The sequence below is a fragment of the Camarhynchus parvulus genome, chromosome 2 (genome assembly GCF_901933205.1).
Source record: "Camarhynchus parvulus chromosome 2, STF_HiC, whole genome shotgun sequence".
Lineage (NCBI taxonomy): Eukaryota > Metazoa > Chordata > Aves > Passeriformes > Thraupidae > Camarhynchus > Camarhynchus parvulus.
This window is the reverse complement of record NC_044572.1, coordinates 135,128,923-135,152,607: the sequence shown is the minus strand read 5'-3', so window position 1 is coordinate 135,152,607 and position 23,685 is coordinate 135,128,923.

Below are 23,685 nucleotides of genomic sequence, written 5' to 3'. Positions count from 1 at the left end.
TTTTAAACTTGACTTACTAGATGGAGAAAGTTAGAGGAAATTATTTACTCATTCCTGGATACAAGTAGAGAGAAGCACCCTTTTCTACCAGACAGAAACAAATATGTTGTTTTCAATTTCTTCCAGATTAAGTGATCATGTATGCCAGCTCCCAAGACAAATATTGGTCCACCTCTGGTTGACTCCTGAAACATGTTTCATCTCTATAATGAAAAAACTCCTAAAATGCAGCTATGGTGCAATCCATTTGTTCTGGTTCCCTTTATATTTCTTAGAATTTGCCTGTAAAATTACCATGTTCAATGTCTAGACAACTCTCCTTATGGGTTGTCCCAATATCACTTCACAAATTTTTGTTTCAGAAATTGAACTTCAGCTGCAGAAAAATAAAGCTGACTAAATTGATCTTTGGTCTTGACCCTGTATCATTTCTTCAAGTGTTGAAAGGAAGTGATGTCCTCACTTCCATTGGGAAAGTCTGAATCCCATGATGCTGTACCCAAAATGGTGTACTCCCTTTTCAGTATACATCAACATACTATTTCACTTTTTCTTTATCTGACACTTTAAGTTCATAAACAGAATTTTATACATTTTATACAGTCATACGTTCCTCAAAGATTTAAATTCAGAAATGGTGCAGATTTAATGCAACTAGTGCAAACTTCCAACAAACAGTATATTCTTAAAGCACAGAAAGACTCACGTTCCAATGACAGGTAAATGATATTCTTAAATTCATGGTTGTTGTATTTACATAATTTTTCAGGTATTTTTTCTCACATGTATATGTATGTGAATTTAGAACTACAGAAAAAACCTGAAGTATGGTTAAGAAAATACATCAATTCTTATTTCCAAACAAAGTTCATTAAGTTATTGTTGCATATTATTTTGAGTATTCCTCAGCACTTTATGTATTTTCAATATTAGCTTTCATTTTTAGCATAAGTGAATATCTATATTGTTTTACACTTTGTATTATTTGATCTACTTCCATAATTCTACAGATAAAAAAGGAATATGAAGTAAAGCAGGAGGGGTTTTAGACAAAATCCTTATGCTTAAATAGAGTTAGTACACAAATTCATGAGCTTTTTGCAGGCCCAACTGTGAACCTCATTTATATATCTTTTATCTGTAATTATATATGTAGATGGGATAAATTGCTCTCGCCTATAAATAGGCACTTAAGCCTACAGTTACCTGACTGGCATGTGCAATCAGGGTAACTGATCTTGCAATTACATGTATCTGCCATGCAGGTCAATAAAATTCAGTTAATTCTCAATAATGTTTTGATATGAGAATCATATACATATACTTTACTCAAGTAGCAAGCTGCCAAAAATAGAGTACTTGAGCTGCTTTTTCTGCATTGCCTTGTAAGGACAGGCTAAAATGTCTGCCTTTCAGCTGCACAAGGCAAATCCAATCTGTTCAAAGAGTGATGGCAAAATACCAGTAAAGTCAGGAATTTTCTTGTTACCAAACTACTTTACCTCGTAAATAATTTGCTTAGCCATTATTTCAACCTTTCCCACTGAACTTGATGGTAGTAAATCCACAAAAAAAGGTACTGTATTTCTACTTCCTCCTTCAAATTTTAATTGAGAGTAAAGGAAGTTTTAAATAAATGTGTTATAAATCTGCAGACTATTCTTATTACTGTTAGCATTGATTAAAAAACAAAAGTGAGAAAAAATCACTTTTATTATGTTGCCAGTAGCTAAGAGATTAGATACAGAAGATTTTCTCCAAGACATTTCAGGTTAATAAGCATTTCATTAAAAAAAAAATAGCTTCTTCAGAAAGGAAAAGTAGCTGCAGGCTGAGGATGCTTCTCCACAAAAGCACATTTTCTATAGATGCTGTTCTCTTTGAATAGTATGGCCAGTCAGATCACTAGGGGCAGGTCAGAAGGAATGCAAAATATGACTTTTAACTCACCTTTACATAACCTTCTCCTCGGAAAAGTCCATTTTCATGCTGTCTTTAAATAACCTAAGGCTCTCCCTTCTAATGCTAGGCTGCAGAGCCACTGAGAATCATAAACATTGTTCAGCAAGCAGCACAGGATAAATGCAAATAAAATATGCTCCTTTTTTTCATCTTAGATGCTGAGAGAGTTAGGCAAGAGCCATGTGTCATGTCAATCTACTGCATGAAATATGATGCATTTTGGAGAGTTAAGCACAAATAAATTTTATGAAAGTACAGAATACCAGTATTTTTTTAATATTGTGTGTATATATATCTATATATATATGCATGCATATATATCTATATATATGTATATATAAGTCTTCCCATGCATTTTCTCCTTCCACAAAAATGTATGTGCACATATTCACCTGGTAAAACTGTCTGTACCCCAAGATCCATGTTGGAGCTTTGACTCATCTTTCACACACCTGGTAAAAGGTAATTCCTAAATCATATGCACTCTGGCCACATCTAGACCTTCCCTACATGGTCAGAGCTATTGTGCATTTCACTGTTATCACAGAAGTGAGAAAGGAAGGCTAAAACACCGGGGAAATGAGCTCGTACATGTGGGAAGAATGACATAGTGCACATACTTCCATTAAGGGAATTCTAGACAGAAATATGCTACCTGTAGTCAGCGAATTAACACCAAAAAATTACCAGAAGCATAATGTGGCTGAACCACTTAATGTTTTCTTATACATTTTAGGCCTTGGGGGGAGCCACAGCATAATGGTTTGTTGGGCCAGAGACCAAACTTCTTTTGCGGAAACATATGATGCCTTCTGTATAATGTAATTTATTGTTTTTCTACAGGGTGGACTAACTTTGTGAAGAGTCATTCAGAATGGCCACTTTCAAAGCAATCTATAAGTCAAAAACAGATTAAAATATTGTTACAGCATGTGAAAAAGAACAAGAAAAGTATTTGCTAAAATTGAGTTCAACTCAGTACTGCACTGTTGGATATAGCACGAAATTCTTCCTGTTGTTTGTTCCCTGACACCACCCCATGAGATGATGGGGATAATTCTTGATGTCCTCTGGACAAAATGTAAAAGTAAAACCTTGTTTGTCCTTTCCTGCAATGGATATATTTTTTTCCAATCATAGCAATTTTTTCCTCAGAGTGCTGTTTTCTAGGGAATATCACTTTTCACAATGCTCCAAGAGTCCAAAGAATCCAACACAAGTGTATACTCAACTAGATAGTAAAATGCCAAGAAATTGATATTTCACTATTTTAGTTGTCATTCTTAAGTCACTATTCCAGCTGTGGGAGAATATCTGACCCACTTTTCTTTCATGCAGAGACAAGACTTGCATTCATCAAGGATTAGTTTATCAGTAACCAACTGACCCATCTTACAGTAAAAATCAATAGAAAAAGCATGTATGTCACACAAAGCACCAAGCATAAAGAAACAAAAAGTTACTTTGGTGATGAAAGAAGCTGCATATCACTAATTGCAAAGCAAGCATCCTGGCAATGGACAGAGGGGAGGGGTGATATCTCTGCCTCTCATTTTGGAGTCAGTCGTGGATCATCATTATATGCTGATCTTTCACTTGTCTCTTACATGTTATATAAAAACCTGAAAAGGAAATGTATTTGTACATGAATAACAATTAATTTATTTTATAGCCTATTTCACTTTGTTGTCAGCTAATTAAATTCTGTCACTGAACCAAATATGATTGATTGTTACCTGCAGCTGTTCCCTCTAAATCTGTCTACAAATAGTTGCTCCAAGATGGTAAGCATTCTGACACTCTCTAAATACAGTCAGCAACAGAAACAGACAACCGTTGAAAATTTAATCTTAACAAGACTTCCACTAAACTCAGGGGGATACCATTTTTAATTAGAAAGAGAATGCCAGACTCTGAGTAGCTAGCTTAGCAAAGTTCACTAAGTAACATCTGATTAAAAGACATGAGGTGGACAGCTTTATTTTCCCTCTAAGAAACCCAACAGCTACAAAAATTATTTCCTTCATAAGATATATTTAGTCATCAAAATGACAGGCTTGTCAGACCTGTGGCAGATTACCTTTTTTTTTTTTTGAGTTTTTTCAATAGAGATAACACACTGCCAGGGAATTTTGCTATGAACAACATCTTTTATGATGGTGTGATGGGACAAAATGCCCTTTCAGAAATGATGCAATGACACAAATCTGGAAAAGGTGATTCACCAGTGGTGGTACTGCCATTCAGACAGACCTTGAGAGGTTGTAGAAAAGGATATTGTAAAATCTCATACAGTTCAACAAGAACTACAAATTTAATATAGAATTATAGAATATAAGAAGTATAGAACTGGGATAGAAGGTACCCCTCTGACATGGGTAGGAATGCCACCCACTAAATCAGATTGCTTGGGGTTTCATCCCAACCAGCCGTGAGCGCTTCCCTGGATGGGCCAGTCACAACTTCTCTAGGAAGCCTGTTTCAGTGCCTCACTACTCTCACAGTAAAGAGTATCTTCCTAACATCTAATCTAAATATCTCCTTTTTTATTTTAAAAACATTTCGCTTTGTTCTCTTACTACATATCACTGGAAAATAGCCCCTCTCCAGCTCACTTATAGGGCCCCTTCAGGTACTGAAAGGCTGCTATAAGGTCTCCTCATGTCCTTCTCTTCTCCAAGTTTACCAAGTCCAACTCTCTCTGACTGTCTTCATAGGAGAGATGCTTCAGCTCTCAGATTGTCTTGGTGACCCTCTTCTGGACCCAATCTAGAAGTTTCATGTCTTTCTTGTGCTGAGGGCTCCAGGGCTGGATTACTCCAATGGGGGCTTTATGGGCCATAGTAGAAGGAGAGAATCTCCTCCTTTGACCTGCTCTTTTGATGCAGCTCAGGATGCGACTGGCCTTCTTGGCTGTGAGTGCATGCTGTTGGCTAATATCCAAATTTTCATCCACCAGTACTCCCAAGTCCTCTGCAGAAATGATCTCAGTGAGTTCTTCTCCAAGTCTGTACTGACATTTGGGATTCCCCTGACCCAGGTGCAGCACATTACACTTGAACTTGTTGAGCTTCATGATGTTCTTGTGGGCCCACTTCTCCCACTGGATGGCATCCCATCCTTCTGTTGTGTCAGCTTCGTGTCATTGGCAGACTCGCAGAGGGTGCACTCGATCTCACTCTCTAGGTCATTGATGAAGGTCTTGAACAGTACCCATCCAAGACAGCCCTGAGGGACATAATTCATCACCAGCCTCTACCTGGACACAGAGCCATTGATCATAACTTTTCTCTTTTGATTTTTCCCAATCCTCTCTATACCCCTCCTAGTAAGTACAGGAGTTGTCTTTGTGGTTCCTATCAACCTGTTTAAATTCTGAAAGAGAAGTTGACCACACTATCCACATTACACTATAGCACAGCTTAGCCTTCTCTGCAAACTGTGGGCAAACATGTACTGTTGTGATAGCCTCTGTGAAATTAGTGACATTTGGGGTAGGGAAAGAACAGAGAGGTGATCAAATATATTGAAACTGAATTTTAACTTTTTTGAAAATAACCATCAGATGAGGCCTCCAATCCTTGATACAAAGGATTACTTAGTTTGGACACCATTAATTGTTCACAATACCTAACAGGAACTGACTGGTAATAACTTTAATGTGGAAAGGTGAAAGTTTCTAAAGTTTCCCTCTTAGTGCAGATACAAAGCAGTATGATCCCCATTCCATTTATTCTGGTAAATGTAATTTCTCTTTCCATACATTACAAATGATGTATGGAGACTGACTCTACACACCAGGAAATAACAATACTAATAATGAAATGTTAATAAAGCCATCTGTCTTCTTTAGTGTCTAGCTAAACTGGAAATGCAAATCAAACGTATACATTTTTTCTCAAAATGCAGAGTTTTCATGAGGTAGATTGTAGCTGCACTTCTCTTCATAGAGAAAAGAAAGGCACAACTTCCCAAGAATATTTCTGGGATTCACATTCTCTGAACCTCAAAGAAAGAAAAAACAACTCTTATCTCATTTACTGCTCCTGTGCTATTCACAAGTGGAACACATTGTGGAAGACTGTTTACCTGAAGGGAATTGGTAACTGGATTCTGGTGTGAGTGTTTTGATTCACTGACCAATTGAATCCATGTGTGTATGTGTTGGGACTGCCAGCTGACAGACACAAGATGCTGTGCAGTGGAGTGCAGTTCAGTGCTTGGCAGATTCAGTTTAGATGTAATGTAACATAGTGTAAGATAATATAGAATAATATAGTATAATAAAGTAATTAATTAGCCTTTGATAAGATAGAGTCCTCCCCATCATTCCTCCTGGATGTCAGGCAAAAATATCACCGATAGTAGCTATCTTACTTCTTGGCTATTTTTCTTCTGTATTTAGTTGAAGAACTCTTTGGCTATATGCGATAGCTTTACAAGAAAAAATTAGCTAACTCTCATATTGACATAGAAGCTTGCTAGGTCCTTATCTGTCCAGCACTTACTTACCCAGAAGACATTCAGACCTGTAGTTTACTCATATTAAATTGTACTGTACTCCTCAAAAAATTTCCAGTGTTTGGCAGGGGTATTTCCAGAAGAAATTATCACCACATAACTGAAGAAAAGCATAATCATGCCATTTTATAAAGGCTTGTTTTACTTAAAATTATTCTTCTTCCATCAGAGTAATGGCCATTTATAGTTTAAATAATTGTCTGCTCTCACTAAAGCAACCATACTCTGATGCAGAGTTGCATGTGTACTCTGTTTGTACCAGGTTATATCCATCTCTGCATTTTACAGTCTTTATTCAATGTGGAGAAAAGGGAGATTTCAGGTCTGTGGAAGTAAACAGTGGGTGTCTTTACATATCTGTGAGCATGTTCATACTAGGAAGGAGAATAAACCTATCTTAGGTGCAGTTATGTGAACTTGTGATGTTGAGAGTAGTTTCCAGGTTGCTCTTTCTGGCAGTGAGAAATCTAATAAAATAAAAGAAGGCATAGATTGTAGAAACACTGGTAAATTATTTCCAGGCTATCTGTTTCGTAGAAATGTATGACCCCAGTTACTCCATACTCTACTCCGTTCAGTTCGTGATTATGTATAAATAGCAATTTTTAAACAAGGAGCGAACAAGTGAGAAGCAGCATCTGGACAGTTAAATAGATCATGCCACCAAGAATTTCAAAGCTGCTTAACTGTACTGGAGTACTTCTTCCCAAAATGCATACATGGCATCACTTTCAGTTCACTTATTTGCTCTTATATTTTTAACCTGACATCTGCTTTTCTGTTTCATGTACCTTGAAGTTGAGCTCAGATGGTCTAACACAGAAACCTATGATCTTTCACATGTAGCTAAACTTCTGTAGACATCTCCACAATCAAAAACTGAAACAGGGACTCCATCATCCCTGATATTATAGTACAAATGCAGTTTACTCAAGACTAGAGAGCTTTTGGTCTAGAAAAAAACCACTGGTTTTTGCTGGGGAAAATTAAGAGAGGCATGCCTACTTAACAACTGAAACAGAAAGCTGTTTTGAAGCTTGCAGCATTTAAAACCAGAAAGATCTATGCTATTTGCCCATCTGTGCTGGGTTGGCTTGGTAGAGTTAATAGAGCAGTCTTAAGCTGCACCAAGGGAAATAAAATATAGGTTGGATATTAGGAAAAAGGTTTTTTACAGAAAGAGTGATAAAGTACTGGAATGGTCTGCTCGGGGAGGTGGTGGAGTCACCATTTCTGGATGTGTTTTAAAAAAGACTGGATGTGGGACTCGGTGCCATGGTCTAGTTGCGGTGTTAGGGCTGGGTTGGACTTGATGATCTTGTAGGTCTCTCCCAATACAGGGATTCTGTTTGATTCTGTGTAATATTCTTTGCAGTAGCTAGTATGAGGCTATGATTTGGATTTGTGCTGAAGTCGCGTTGATAAGACACTGGTGTTTTGTTACTGCTGAGAAATGCCTACACACCATCAAGGCCTCTTCTACCTCTCACATTGCCACACCAGTGCACAGCAGAGGGGGGACACAGTCAGGAGAGCTGAGTCCAACTGACCCAAGGGATATTTCATACCATATGTCATGGTGCTCAGCATATAAATGTGGAGAAAAAGAAGAAAGGAGGGGACATTTTTAGTGATGATGTTTGTCTTCCCAAGTAAGTGCTCTTTCCTGGAGGTAGAACACCTGTCTGCCCATGTAAAATGATGAATGAGTTCCTTATTTTGCTTAAATTCCTTGTTTTTCTTTGCTTGTGTGCATGGCTTTTGCTTTACTTATTAGACTGTCTTTATCTCAACTGCTGAATTTTCTCACTTTTATTCTACCAATTCTCTCCCCATCTCACCATCTCAGCAGGTGAGTGAGCAAGAGGTTGTGTGAGGTTTAGTTGCAGGCTGGGATTAGACCACAACAATCTGGATTTAACCCTCTCTCAGCAAAGGTCAAAGATTTATATAGTGATTTTTGCAATCAGCCCATCACCCTTTCAAATAAAAACTACTTATTTTTCTGCTCTTAGAAATACTGTTTCCTTCCCTGAAGGACCTGACAGTAGATCTTTTGTTCTGTTTCATTCTCTGTGCCTCCCAACACTTCTACAAAACAACAGGCTATGAATCTGAACCTATGGAAATGTCCTTCCACTGACTAGAAAATAACAGTTACAAAATTATTTCCTGTGCATTTTTGCTTTACTTCAAAGTGCCTGCATTTTGCTCTTTTCAGAGAAATTACCTTTTTCTTCCTTCATTAATTAAAATAATTCAGAGCCACAGAAAATATGTTAATCTATATTGCATTTTCTATATTTCATTTTCTATGTTAATCTATATTGCATTTGTTTTCAGTAATCCTCTAAGTCTGTATTACCTCAATAAATATATATTTTATGTTAAAGTTCAGTTTTACAACATCTGACAGTTTTGAAGCTAGAGTTTCTACACCAAAGCAACAATTCAGTGATTTTGTAATTGTTTTAATTTTTGGGAATTTCAAAGCTGAAGATGACTCATTTGTCTTTTTTTTAATATTATCAGGGTCCAAAGGCTAACTTATTTTTTTGAGATCCTACAGTTAGTCAGTGGTGAAATGAAATCCTTATGACCTCAAAATTTAATAAATTGCAATAATCTGCTCACTACATAACACGGCATTTCCCTTTAAACTCTAGATATGTTTTAGAAAGATGGTCTTTGCTGTGAATGTTTATAGAAAATAGAAAGTTCTTTACACTGTCCCAACGGCACTTAAATATGCATCTGTGGTCCTAAATGAAAATGGGGAGAATATCTAAACAGTCTCTGAAAACACTTGCATGGAGAAGAATAAGGACAGGGAGATGTTTGTCCAAATAGAGATGGATTTTTGTACATCAGATATCATGTAAGAGCAAAATCAGAAAAAAACAAACCAAACAAAACAACCCCCTTAAAATTTAGATAAGAGACACATGAAGCAATTATATCTCTCAGATAAGTTCTTATCAGGTCATTGAAAACCACGGCCATCTCATTGGGCACTGTCTGAAATGGGCTTATAATGCTAGTCCTAGAGAACTGAATGAAGAATTATGAATTAAAAAAAAAACAAACAAAAACCAAAAACATATTGGTGACATTTGGGAAATGAATAGGGAGCTTATTTCAGGACTGATCACCATTTCCACATCAGTGCCAGTCTGCCTTATAATTATACCAACCTTATGTGGTCATTGTGAGAGTGAAGTCAAGAAACACAGAAGAAGGCAGAGATCTGTTCTTTCTCTTAGCTGTGAGATTGCCTAACTGGATATTTTCTACATGTTCACTTTGCCTTCTATTTTTTTTCCTGATTTATCAACCTTTCATTTATCTGTATATTGCAAGTTCTCTTTGGTTTTTTGTTTTGTTTTGGTTTGGTTTGGTTTTTTTTAGGAGATAGAAACAAATTTGTCTTGTTTTCTAATTTACCTTTATTATTATGTTTCATTGTCTGTTTCCTCTGTGACCCTATTTTTATTTTCAGTCAGAATGAATTTATGTTGAACTGATAAAATCTGCATATGAATGTGCAGACTTTCAGTTAACACTGCAGTTTTGACATTTAGCCTTTTCAAGCATAACCTTATTGTTATTGCTTATTGTTTCTTTCTTTTTCTTGTATCCTGTAATTGGGGGCTCTTTCTTTTTCTTGTATCCTGTAATCGGTTATTCCACACAATTTCCTGACTTTTTTTTTCAATTTACATGAAAAATTGTGATCTTGTTTTATGCATCAGGTACATGAAGTTTATATTCATCCCAAAGGCTGGAAACCATAAACAGAAGAACCAAGTATTAGGTTCTAGAAATTTATGGTTCATATATAGGTTAGTAACTTAACCTTTTATTTTAATTCCCTGTAACTAAGTGTAATGCTTACCAGTTAATATGTAGTTGATAACTGTGAATCATGTTTACAATGTGGAACTATATAGAACTACTACATGTTGTTCAGTGGATGAGGAAAAGTAGCAGCTACAGTAAGAAGGAAATAACGAGGAAACGGTAATAAATCAAAATTCCATGATAACTGATGTCTAGGTGTAACCAGAATAATTATTTTACTAGAATTACTTTTAAAAGTCAAGTTGAGAAATTTTCCATAAAATATTCAGAAGACAAAATTAAAATATTCTTTACTTACCCACAACCTACTACTGAAAGGTTTTAGTCTAAGGTAGAAACTTAGAGTTAACATTTTATTCCTCATAATTTAATTGATTGAATATCGTCTTTCAGGCCATGAAAGATGTAAAATTGACAATATTTTATAATTTTAATATTTAATATAAGATTTTTAACATAGAAATGAAAGAGTTCAGTATTTTTGAAATATGTAGTATACATGGTCTCACTCTTGTTTCACCAGATTTTCTATTTTGTGCAAGAGTGGCTTTTGAATCTCGTTTAGTAGCACTCAACATAAAATTAAAACTAGAAATCTCCCTTGGAGAAAAATTAATTCTGTTTTTATATAGTGGCCTCACGATATTATTAAAATGTTCTAAAACTGTTGTGTTCCTAGGTTACTAATTTAGGTCTATGTTCATAGGTGTATAACTGAAACTCTTAAAAAGTTCTGACTAACTTCTTCAAACTTTTCCATCTTGCATGTCTACAGGTGTATAGAGACTTTTCACCATTCCTGTCACATGCATCCCAGTTTTGCCATTAATCTGGATAAAACACAGAAAGAGTTTTAGTGCAGAAACTTGAACCTTGGTTTCCTTAACCTCTCTGTAACAGTGTCCTACTTTCTAGCCAGCATGCAACATTTTCTTCATCCTTTCTCTAAATCTGACTTCAGTTCCTTTATTGAACTTGATTTATTTTCTTCATAGTGGCAAAACTTTCTTTAAAGAGATGGATCGTGTTTCTTCATGTGAATCAGACTAGCATATATCTAAAGGTGATGGTATCTTAGAGAAGGAGAAAAGAACTGGTGCAATATCCTTCTCTAAACTCTGTTTTCCTGAGGTTGAACTTTAAAATAATGCTTTATGCAAAAAATAGTGTAATTCTGATTGAATTTTCAAAATACAAGTTCTTACAAAGAGTTATCACCCTTCTTTGATAAGTTTTGTGGCAAAAGGGCAGGGCACACTCAGGCTGGTTGGGATGAGTTATCTTTAAAAATATTCCAATTACTCATAAGGGAGATATTGATAACCTTATCAGATTAGACTTCAAAAACCCTAAATCACAGCATTAGATGCTATGCTTAGAGTTAGGCATTTGTGATGACCTCTTTAGAGTTCAAGATATCCCAGAATGCAGCTCATAATTTAAATAATTTAATACATATCTGAAATAAAATTTCTACATATTGATTCTGAAATTAAAAAAAAAAAAGAAAAAAAAAAAGGTAATACCATCTAATATTATGCATCTGTTTTCTTCTTTTTATTTTATAAGAAGCCACATTTGACAGTTAAGTTATTTCAAGACTAAATCTTTCTCTAAAAAAGCTTCAGGTCCTGACAAATATTTCCATAATACATGCAAACATATTTTTGTAGAAAATGATGAAATAATAAAATGCTCATGGATTACCAAAAATAAATGCCAGGAAATCTCAGCAAAGATTAGTCATGGTCCTGAGTGCCAAGGTTACACTGAGAAATGATTTGTTAACAACATAAAACTGAAACAAAAATTCAGCCTTATTGCTGTCTAATGCTAGTAGGAAAAAAAAATCTCAAAATTCAATATTTCTGTAGCCTGCTCATTTGAAAGACTGTGCAGACATCATAGTTACATTGCCCAACTATAGAAAAAAAGCATAATTATGATCATGCTTGTCTAGCACTTCTCTTCCAAGCATTTTAAGTTCTTTGTAAACAATAACTACTTAAATATCCTTATAGCTTCCTTTTTGGTGCAGACAACAAAAACAGTTCCCTTTCTTTATAAGTCTCTTTTATTTAATGGTGTAGGTTGACAGGTGGGAGGTAGAAAATTTCTTCTGATTAATGTTTCATCGGCGAGATCATCTTTCATGCTTTGTCATTTTAGGAGGCTACATAAGCACTGTTTTTATACCTTTAGCACATCACACACAAAAACATGCCTGGGACTTTCACTGCCCTTTGTGAAAAGCTGTTTTGCCTCCTAGACATGTAGTAAGTTTCTGTATTAAACTCATGTTTTTTTCTTTACCTCATTTTACAACAGTGGAATGTCATAGAAAATCCTCATTAGAATATCTGTGATGGCATCCCCATAAAAATCTAAGAAAACGAAACACGGATTTAATGCAATATAAATCTTCTGAGTATTCTGGATTATTTTTTAAGCTCTTTACAGAAAAATGACTCTTTACAGCAAAAAGCACAAAAGATCACAGACGATCCAGATGAAATAGCAAATGTGTACCCCATGCCCTCACTTTAGTTTTGTGACCATTCTACAGCTGGGCAGGATTGAATACATCCAGGATATTTTCACCAGGCAACATTCTGTTCAGTCACATCAAAAAATAAAAAAAGGGGTAATGACTTGCACACATATGCAGTCGAAGGACATTTTTGTCTCTCTGGTTGTAAATCTAGGGAAGGCAACATGAGAAGAGTGATTTGAGTTGATATAAAGGCCTGGGAAACAAAGTAATGAAGTAAGTGCATGCAAACGTATGACAAATATACCTGGATACACATATGTTTATAGAACATTAATCTGTGTCTATGAATGTATATAAACACACAAACACATATACATGCAGATACAAATGTATTAATTTATTAATTTATCCAAATATGCAATAAAAAATAGTTTAAAAAAGGAAAGTTAAAGAGCAAGAGAAGGAAATATTCAAATATCAGAACTTCACTGGGTTTCCTTAAAAGTCTTATTGAACACTGAGGGTGCACTTTGTCTACTCATCAGAGTAGGTGGTTTACATTTAGCTCTTGTGGTTTATGTTTTCTTAAAATTTAACTTTGATTCTGCTGAGATAAGTTGTTTGTCCCTTTTAGTGGCTTGGAATACCTTTGTAAGTGCTGTAGCTATATTCTGTGAATATTTAATACAATTGCTGTTTTCTTGCAGGAAATATGGATCATCTAGGTTTTGCCTTAGGAGCTGGGAGCTACTCTAAATATGCAACTATTTTCTTCAAGCCATTCCTGTAGGCAAGAGGGAGCACATCTGCTCCCTCGTAACAGGAAAAAATTCAATAAACAAAGCTTCATGAAGTTTTTTTTTTTTTCAGGATTTGCATGAGAATACAAAAGAATATTAACAATTGCTGGAAGTTATTTTTCAAAAATAAAAAAAAAATCCAACACGAAAGAATGCATGCTTGAAATATATCAATATATCTGGGGGTTTTTTTCCCATTATTATTTGTAATGGGATTTTTTCTTGTGGGAAATAATCAAAAGAAAAATGTTTCTATTTACTCTTGATGTTCTGGTCAACAAAACTAGAAGCTATAAGACTTGATCAAATGTAAAGACTAAGGTAAAGAACAGTTTAAAAGAAATGCAATGAGTACAGACCAGTATCGTCCAAAGTAAAAAATTTATATTGGCAGTTTAGTGGCTCACCCAGTCAGTGAAAAGCCTACCCAGCTTCCAGTGAACACTTGGGTGACTTTTAGACAGTGTTTTTGTTGCACTATTTCACATACCAATCATTGCTGCAATATGCCACATACCAATCACTATCATTATCATTATTTAACTTTTCCTTTTTGCTTTTGATATTCAGCATGGACTAAATTGCAAATCAATTGGCTGCCAGTGGTTTAAAACAGTTCTGACATCTTTCTTGATACAGGAGATAGCAAAATAATTAATATATACAATGTTTTATTCTAAGAAAATGGACATACAGAAAGGAATAAATGTTGGTAGTTTGTTTCTATGCTTTTTATTCTAATGAAAAATTGTTTAAGTTTGCAAGTTGCTAATTTATCATACATGCTCAAGCTGTCAACTGCTAGACTTCCAAACATGCTAAGATTGAACTCTACATCAAAATACCCAAAAGAAGGTTTTTCTAAGTACTTTAGAATGATAAAGAAATTGTGCTCTGCTTTATTTTGAGAGAAGTTATGAAAAATCTTGTTTTCATAAGTTGAAAATGCATTAAATTAATATTTGGAAAGGTAATGCAAAAAAAAAAATATATGTTCAGGAATTTCCCACTCTTCAAGAAAAATAATCAGTAATGAAAAGCTATGCTTACTGGAATTTAGTATTTATTATCTTAATATGTAAGCAAAAATGTAATGTTTCTTCCTGAAATAAAGCTTTTTCTACATTCTAGATGTGGGTATGCATATCCATTATATACATGTAATGACTATATCGGTTATAAATATTAAAGGTGATATGGAAATATATAATTATTATAATGCATTATAGCTCTATATTAGCATGCATTCCAACTATGAAATATCTCTACGAAGAATTGCACAGAGGGTTGGTCTGTTTACCCAGAAGAATAGCAATTTATTTACCTATTCTGATTTTTGCAGAATTGGAAAGACATTAAATTCTTTCCACAGTGTTACTTTTCTCAAGGATACTGTGCAAAATTTTAAATATGTAATAAGAATTTCCAAATTTTATTCCAGAATATACTTCATATTCAGTGCTGGCACTATGACTTTACTCTTGTGCCTTACTGACATCTTTCTTGATACAGGAGATAGCAAAATAATTAATATATACAATGTTTTATTCTAAGAAAATGACAAACAGAAAGGAACAAATGTTGGTTGTTTGTTTCTGTGTTTTTTAATCTAATGAAAAACTGTTTCAGTTTGCAAGTTGCTGAGTTGTTAATAATAATACTGATACTACCACATTGGAGTTGACCAATTTCAGAAGTTATTTTAACTTTCTTTAAATTTGTATGTATTTCTACCTAAACTATTCTTCTTGTAAGTAAACTTAGGAAAATGTCAAAATTACTCATGTCTGTAAAAACTGTCACAGCTGAGTTCTTCTCAGGATAAGAAATTGATGCAATTATTGAAAATTACATCTGAAGCCTACTATATAGGATCCTTTTAAATCAGATCTTTAGCATGTTCTTTTATGCTAACAGGCAGTGGAATACCATTAGTTGAAGTCATATCAAAAATAATATGTTCAAAGGTCCCTTAAACTTAATTATAAATTATTTTAATTTAAACTGTGATAGTATTCAGTGAATGATTTATTGCAGTACTATTAAATGTTCTTCTACATAGTACAGCAATTTTCCACTTCATTGCTGCCATTTGAAAATGACGTCAGAAGTTGCTTCACCTATTTCTTCTTCTTAATGATTTATTGTCATGGTTGCAAAGCATTTCAGCTGGCTACTATAGTTTCCTCTTTCCTCAGTGCAGTTAAAAAACATCTTGGTGTTTTCTCAGATTATGTTAAAAAACATTTACCTTTTTAGGTTCCAATTGGTATAGTTTGTCTAGACAGCAATGGAAAATTCAATATCAATGACTGTGATGAAATTTTAATATGCAACATTAATTATCCCTTAATCCTTAGATATGTTTTTTGACTATGTTGAAATTTCCAATGCTTGTTAATGTCAAAATCTAAACAGTGTAAGAGAAAACATAACAGGAAAAAATTTGCAAAGGATTGTTCACACTCTTTTCTTCAACCACAGTGGAGCTTCAGCTCCTAAATACTGAATCAATTCTTAACAAAATCTGATTTTTGCAGATTTGAATGCAGCATTAGCTCATTCATTGAAAACCTGATTTTCATTTTTTTCATAATTTAGGTATCTTACGTATATATACATACACATAAATAGATATACATGTAATGCTACTACAACACCAAAAACCTACATATGTTCAGGAATTTCCCACTCTTCAAGAAAAATAATCAGTAATGAAAAGCTATGCTTACTGGATTTTAGTATTTATTATCTTAATATGTAAGCAAAAATGTAATGTTTCTTCCTGAAATAAAGCATTTTCTACATTCTAGAACCTGATCTAGAATGTAGAAAAAGCTTTTTTATTATTATTATTATTATTATTATTATTATTATTATTATTAATAATAATAATAATAATAATAATAATAAGTCTATTATATACATATAATGGTATTAACAATAACCTCCCCTGAAGCAGGTTGCAAAACCAGTCTAATATAGCACTCAACTATCCTTGCTATTAAAATATTATTCCTAGTTTCTAACAATAAAGTCCTTTGCTATACATTAGCTCTTCAGCAAGTCCAAATAAAAGAGAATGCAAACAAATAATCTTATAAAACATGAATTTAGTCTGTAGAAAAATGTGGGGGGTTTTGTTGATTTTCTTTTTTATTTTACTCAAGAAACAGGAAGAGTGGCTTTGTAAAATGATGTAATGGTACAGTCTCATCTGTCAAAATTAATGATACCTGAAGAATTTTTTTGAGCACCTAAATCACAAGAAAATATATTTATAATAGACTTGCTAGTATTTTAAGAGAAGTTATACCTCATATATACATCATATATAGAATTATGATGCTGGGTCTGAAAAATCTTCCAATTTTGAAGGCTAATCTGAGATAATTTTTCATATCATAGAATGTGTAGAATAAATTGTTAAATATTTTGAGATAAAAAAGCTTTTTCAGAAGGAAGGCACACGAAAGAAGGTGGTAGAACCTGATCATGAGGAGGGAGGAGAAGCAACATGGAACTGTGTTTCTGCTCTGAGCTCCTCCATTAGTGAGCTGCTGTAAAATTAATGTTAGCATTGAAATGTACAGACTACCACTCCTTTCAAGAACACTAACTTCTTACCTTAAGAAGCAAGATTAGCCTCTCCTGAATGATGGCATAATTTTTCTTGTAGATTAAAGACTAACTATTGTTTCTGAATTACACCTGGATCTCTTCCAGGAGAAAGCAACATATCAGAACTGGGACTGATGCCATAAAAGCCTGTTTGACATGGAGTAATTTACTTGCAAGTGAGAGAACAAGAACTAATCCATGTAATTATAGATGGTTGATTAATCTTCATGCTGGAAATACTCAGAAATTTTCGTTCTTTGGCCATATCTAATTTTAGGGTATTTAGATAGAAAGTAAAGCTCTACTTCTATGTTTCAGAACATCTCCTGTTTTAAGATGTGAGACTTTCAAACTGAGAAGCCTGGAAGAGATTCCTCAAGTCAGATGCAAAGTAGTACAGTCAAAATATCAACCTGGAAGTATGCAGTTTATGAAATTATCCTCAAAATCCTTTTGAACTAGAAATGAAATGCATTTCATTACGTCACTTATAATTAATTAAAGAATTGCCAAGGAATAATTATTCTGAAGATACAGATATTTCTCCCTTATACTTTAACTATATTTAAAGTAAATATAAGAAAGATACAATTAAAACTATTATACCTAGCCTGTTGTCTAAAATTACTACACTGAATTGCTAAATGAAATCAACAAGCACTAATGCTAAGTATGTATTAATTGGTGAAAAATTTTCTGTCACTATAGAAGATCAAATCACGTGTGGAAGAGCTCTTGAACTGAACAGGAGGAACAGACATTAAAGAAAGAGGTTTTATTTTTTCCAGCATACATTAATATACATGTCATTGGGAGACTTTGAGCAGCATATACAAATCTTAATCTTATTTAAGGCTAACAGTAGGTTCACTGCTCTTGAGTGGTGTGGAATGCTGTATGGAGGCAGATACCTCTTTTCCTTGTCACATCCTTCATAAACTCTAGATTTGAAGCAACTGCTATAATCTTGCAGTTTGATCTCTGGCTTAATGGGGGCCTAATGAAATTCCTGATATAATTTGTCAGTCCTGCAGCTGGTGCTAAACTAAAGCATGCTTTAATTAAATGCTCTTGATATAAATGTTCCCAGCAAGAGAGAAGGCAGCAGAATTTTTGAGATGTTATTGCAATGGCTAGGAAAATGCAGTTGAATTTGTCTCTGAAGTCTGAATTTATCTTGCTTAGGTTGAAGTGATAGGATCATGTTATATGCTTGTGAACTAGCATGAAGAGCTTGCTATTGCTATTTTCATTCCTTCTGTAGGCTTTTACAGACTGTGATTATGGCCTCACCCCTTAGTTTTCTCTTAGATTTACTGAATTGGTTGAATAGGTTGAACTTTTCTAAATTATTTATTCAGAGCCTAGCTGACCCATCTTTAAAATGTGATAAAAATTCTTGTATTGTCAAGTAATGCCCATATTTGTCAACTAATTTATAACCTGCTTGTCAGTGGATAACATACCAAAACATTAACAGTATAAAAAGTAACATTCAGTAATACACATGACAACAATTAAACCACATCCATAGGTATTTAAAAATGCAAAGGTGGAGAAACAATTGAAACTGTAAATTATGTTTAGGCATAAACACAGCCCTCCCCCACACACATCTTCTCACGTATTTCTTCATTCGCCTTTCATGTACAAATATATATTCTTATTTTTCAGCATACAGCGTATTATGTCATGACACAGATAACATTGTGGTGATTTTAAGTGATTTGTGGATGGTTTGAGAGGTAGCAGCAGTTCTGCAATTTTGTGGCTACATTTAAAGGTATCATGTAGGTCTCCAATCACTGTCCAGTCTCCTATTCGCCTGAATTCTACTGCAGCGAAATACAGGATATTAATCCCTTACCTTAACTTAGCATTAGTATTTAGGTGTGCTGAAGCCTTAGTCTTCAAGCTGTGATGTGTTGAACTTTTAACTAGCTGACTTAAAAGGAGGCTCAGAGCTAATGGGAGCTGGAAGATAAGGAAACAAGAAAGGTTGCTACACTCATCAGCAGAAGCTGCAGCCTCAAATGTAAGAAAAGAAATGGCCCACCTAGAGGTAGTGAAGGATCCAATGAGGAATGGACCCCAGACATTCATACTAGTTAGAACTGTAATGAGAGAGGTGGGGAATTTAGATTGTATGGTAGAATTGTGCGGGGATTTCTTTATTCAGGATCCATTTCTGGAGAGACCCAGCTTGAGGTGTTTCTACTGCTGTATTACTCAAACAATTTACCTTATTGGACCTGAAGATTGAGACTGCTGCTCTCCATAGAGTGGAGAAAATTCTTTAACACCTGTACCAGGCCCAGAGCCTGCAATGCCTCCACGGCATTCAGCAGCCTAAGATAGGAAATGCTGAGTCATAATGACTGGACGTTAGAAGCCCCTTTTTCCACCTTTGGAATGGGCTTATCTCTCTGTAAGACTATAGGTCACTTTCCTTTAACCCTTACTATTGGACAATTCCTAAAACCCCTGTACCCTATATAAAGGGCTACTTTTGCCCAGCTCGGCAGAAGAGCTGCCCCTGAGAACCTTTGCAGAAGACTTAACAAAGACCTCGCTGTGGAATCTCACACAGCGCTTCTCCTCTCTCTCCCTGCATCGGCCTAAGGCACCTAGCAAGCAAAGAGCTGAAAACACAAAATGAGCTGATAATCATTTAATAGAGCTGATATCACCTAAACTTGCTAAGGTGCCCTGAGGCTGGGAGCTGTCTGGGAGCCCGGACAGGCTGTGCTGAGCAGGACTGCACTATCCGGACCTGTTGCAGCCTGCCGGGGATACCCCGAAACCCGGCAGAGGCTGCATTAAAACCTACCTATTTTTGTCCCTCATAATTTCATCTAATGCTTACAAATTTTCCACTTACTTTTTCATGTGAAAGCATCATGTTTCCCTCTACTGTATTCTAATTCATTCCAAAGATATTACTGAAATTATTTAGCTACCTATTTACCCCATGACAGCAATGAATATGTCATAGCTCCTGGGTTCCAGAGCATGCTCAAACACCTCAGCTCCATGTGTGATTGAGATCACTCCTACTTCTTCCATTACTTACCTTCCCTGAAAAAGATCTCAGCTCCTCTTGTCTCCTTACACCTTAGACTTTCCACTCGGTAGATTTTTTTTTTTTGGTGTAATGGGACATATAAAGTAGCATCTTGGAGAACTTAGCAATATGGAAGTTGATATTAGTAACACGAAACTATGGAAAGGGAATAGGCAGACAGAAGGGCTCATACACTGTGCTGGAGAGATCCATGGGGAAAAAAACACATGCTACAGCCTACTAGTACTTCTGGAAAAAAGACTTGAGGTAGCACTTTGTTGGTACACTTAACAGGGGAATGACAGGGGAACTCAAGAGGTGTTACAACACTGAAGGAAGCCAGTATAATTTGGCAGAAATGTCTTTGTCTGTATTGTCTAAATCACCTAAATCTGGATTTTATGCTTCTGCTATGCTACAAAATGAAACCCTTTCTTTTTTCGTTTTTTTCTCTTTGTTTGATTAGAAAATGGATATTCCTGATTATGTTCTGAACAGCTAAAATTCCTGATGTGAGATTAAATGGATTCCTTTTATCTGAGTATAAGAGGGAGGACACCAATCTTCTTAATATTAGAAAGCACACAATATAAGGGTATGCAATTTAAAACACATTAGCAGCTGGATATTTCCCAAACCTTCACTGAGCTGTCTGTAATGGAAGAGCTTTGTGTAATAACCCCTTTCACTTGCTTACGCTCTGTATGTTGGCAAATCTGAGGAGCGTTTTAAAGTGAGTCTCTGATAAGTACAGAATCTAGATTATAATCAAATCTTTTGATAGGAAGTTCAATAATACAGTGAAATGACACGACAATTATGAAGGATAGTTCAATTCAGGAAAAAGAAATAATAAGTTTTCTTTAAACTTTGAATAACCTATGTTAAATCTTGGGAATGTAGTATGTAAATTAGACAAGAGTTCAGTGAAAATCAAGCAAACCAGATCCTTTGAAATAAAACTTCAGGCCTTAGGTTTTTAGAGTTTTCTCTTGCTTCTAATTATTTTCTCAACTTGCAGAAAAGTAGTGTCCTATCAAGGCCCATCACTAATTATTTGAATTACAGAATGCATTTAATAGGTATTTTGAATATTACCCAATATAACATTGATGACTGCAAAGGCTGAAGCTTATAACCAACAAGCCCATCTTAGCAATCCAAGATCATCATCTGTTTTCAGAAAAAGTCACAGAATTTATGTAGATGTCTTCAGTCCCCGAGTCACAAAGCAGAAAAAAACCCTAATACAGGGAGCTAATATGTCTTTTGCTACTTCTGGGATATAAGCTGAGAAAGAAAATCAAGTGAGATTTGGATTTCTGTTTCTGCATGCACAGGCACTAGATTTGAATTTATGGAACTGGGCCAACAATTCCATGATGATTTAAAACAATTAAAAAAAAAAAAAACCAGCAACAACAAAACCAATTAGGCATGCCATCCTCACAATTGTAGGCCTGTCTTTAAAAGTAAAGTGGCTTCTGATCATCTTGTGGCATCTAGCTTTCATCATATCAAATTCTCACGACTCACAGATGCCCTAGAGGTCTTACACCATCTTTTGTTTTTCTTGGACCTATTGAAGGCAATAACAAAACTGATCTTTTTGAGAAAATTTTTGCTGTTCTTTGCACTTATATGTAATTTGAAGCAAATAGACTCTTGCTGTCTTATCTTCCCTTCCCTTTCATTTACCTGCAACTTGAAATCACTTGTCTCACTAACAACCACAAAACAACAACAAACTTTTTTTCACATTAAATATAATGTCTATGTACTATAAAATTTAATTCAAGTTCAACATGTCTGAACTTTATTTTCTTTTTTAAAAACTATAGCCTTTAACTTTGTCCCAACACATATTCTTGCATCTAAAATATACATAAGTATTGCTAAGCAACGCTTACCAGATGCTGTTTTTAGAAACTTCTGCTTCTACAACAGTGTCTCTTTAGTATTAATCATGCAAATTGTAATGATGTTCTTCAATAGAAATCAAATTTTAGCCTGTTAATGACCTTTATAGACATTTTTGTGTCAGCAGCAATCATCTATGCATCAAGTTCAAGCACATCTGCATAAGGCAACTTTATAAGATCTTACATTTAAATCAAAATGGAATCACCAGTAGTGACTCCACTACTTTCAGTCTAACATTATAATGCAGGGGCAATATGTTCCTGCTTGCCACCACTGGCAGAAATAAGCAGCACAAAAATTATTGAGACAGATGCACAGGTAATCAGTTATGTCACCTTATTGATGCATTCATGATTATCCCTTAATGAGGCAGAATTTCTTAAGAGGGAGTACTTGTCCCTAATGAATGTTTCTTCAGATGCCAGACTTGTTTATCTTATACACCTGCTTTCCTTATATGACCTGCTATCCTTAATTACTATTTATAGGTACAGTGGGAAAGCAAAATTCTTGAAACAGCAGTAGATAAAAGATCCTGCATTTCATTAGAGGAAAACAGATATAATGACAAAATAAAATGAGATTCTGAGATGTGACCGAGGTCTTAATTCAAACAAACAAACAAACAAGTTTAAAAAAAGGAGGAAAATACAACATAAGATTTTAATGCAAAATAAAGAATTGGCAGCCTTCTAATGTACTACTGATAGCATTTGAAATATCTATTTCTTGGCTTTCTTTCTCTTCAAAAGCTGGAGCATAATCTACCCTGTACTTAATCTGTTCCATTCCTGTTAGTACTGACTGGTTAGAAGTCCAATAAAATAGGCACACAAGTCTGGTGGGGTGGAGAGAGGGCAATGCTCAACAGCCCACTAACAAAATGGAATCAGGAAGTGACTTTAATAGGGTGGAATCCAGAGTCCTGTTCTGTCATAGAATTTCTTATATAGTATTTCCTCCTATGAGAATAGGCATATCTTGGCACCTGAAATGAGATTCAAAATCATTGTTTATCTAAGAAAATGAAAAGTAAATTTGTTTTGTTTTGTTTTGTTTTTTTCGGTGCATGTGTGGGGATTTTTCTTTTTTTTTCTCTCCAAGATTTATAACATATCTATGGGTATGACTGTAGAGAAAAACAAGTTTTCATCTCCATAGCCCTGGAGAGAACTCTGCATTTCTTTTAGAAATGCATTTATTAAGACTGTGTTTCCCCAAATGCAGGAAACCAGCTCTTACTATTTTATGAAGCTGTCATGATAATTTACTTGTAATTACTGTCTTTACTTTCTTCTCTTTATGCCCTGCTATAGAATGTGCATTTTTGAAGTACCTTTTGATGTTTTTGTTTGGGTTTTTTTAATAAAAATTTTTTAAAACTCTTTTGACCTTAATTATTTACATGCTATGAAGGCTTACTGGTTCATTCAGTTTCT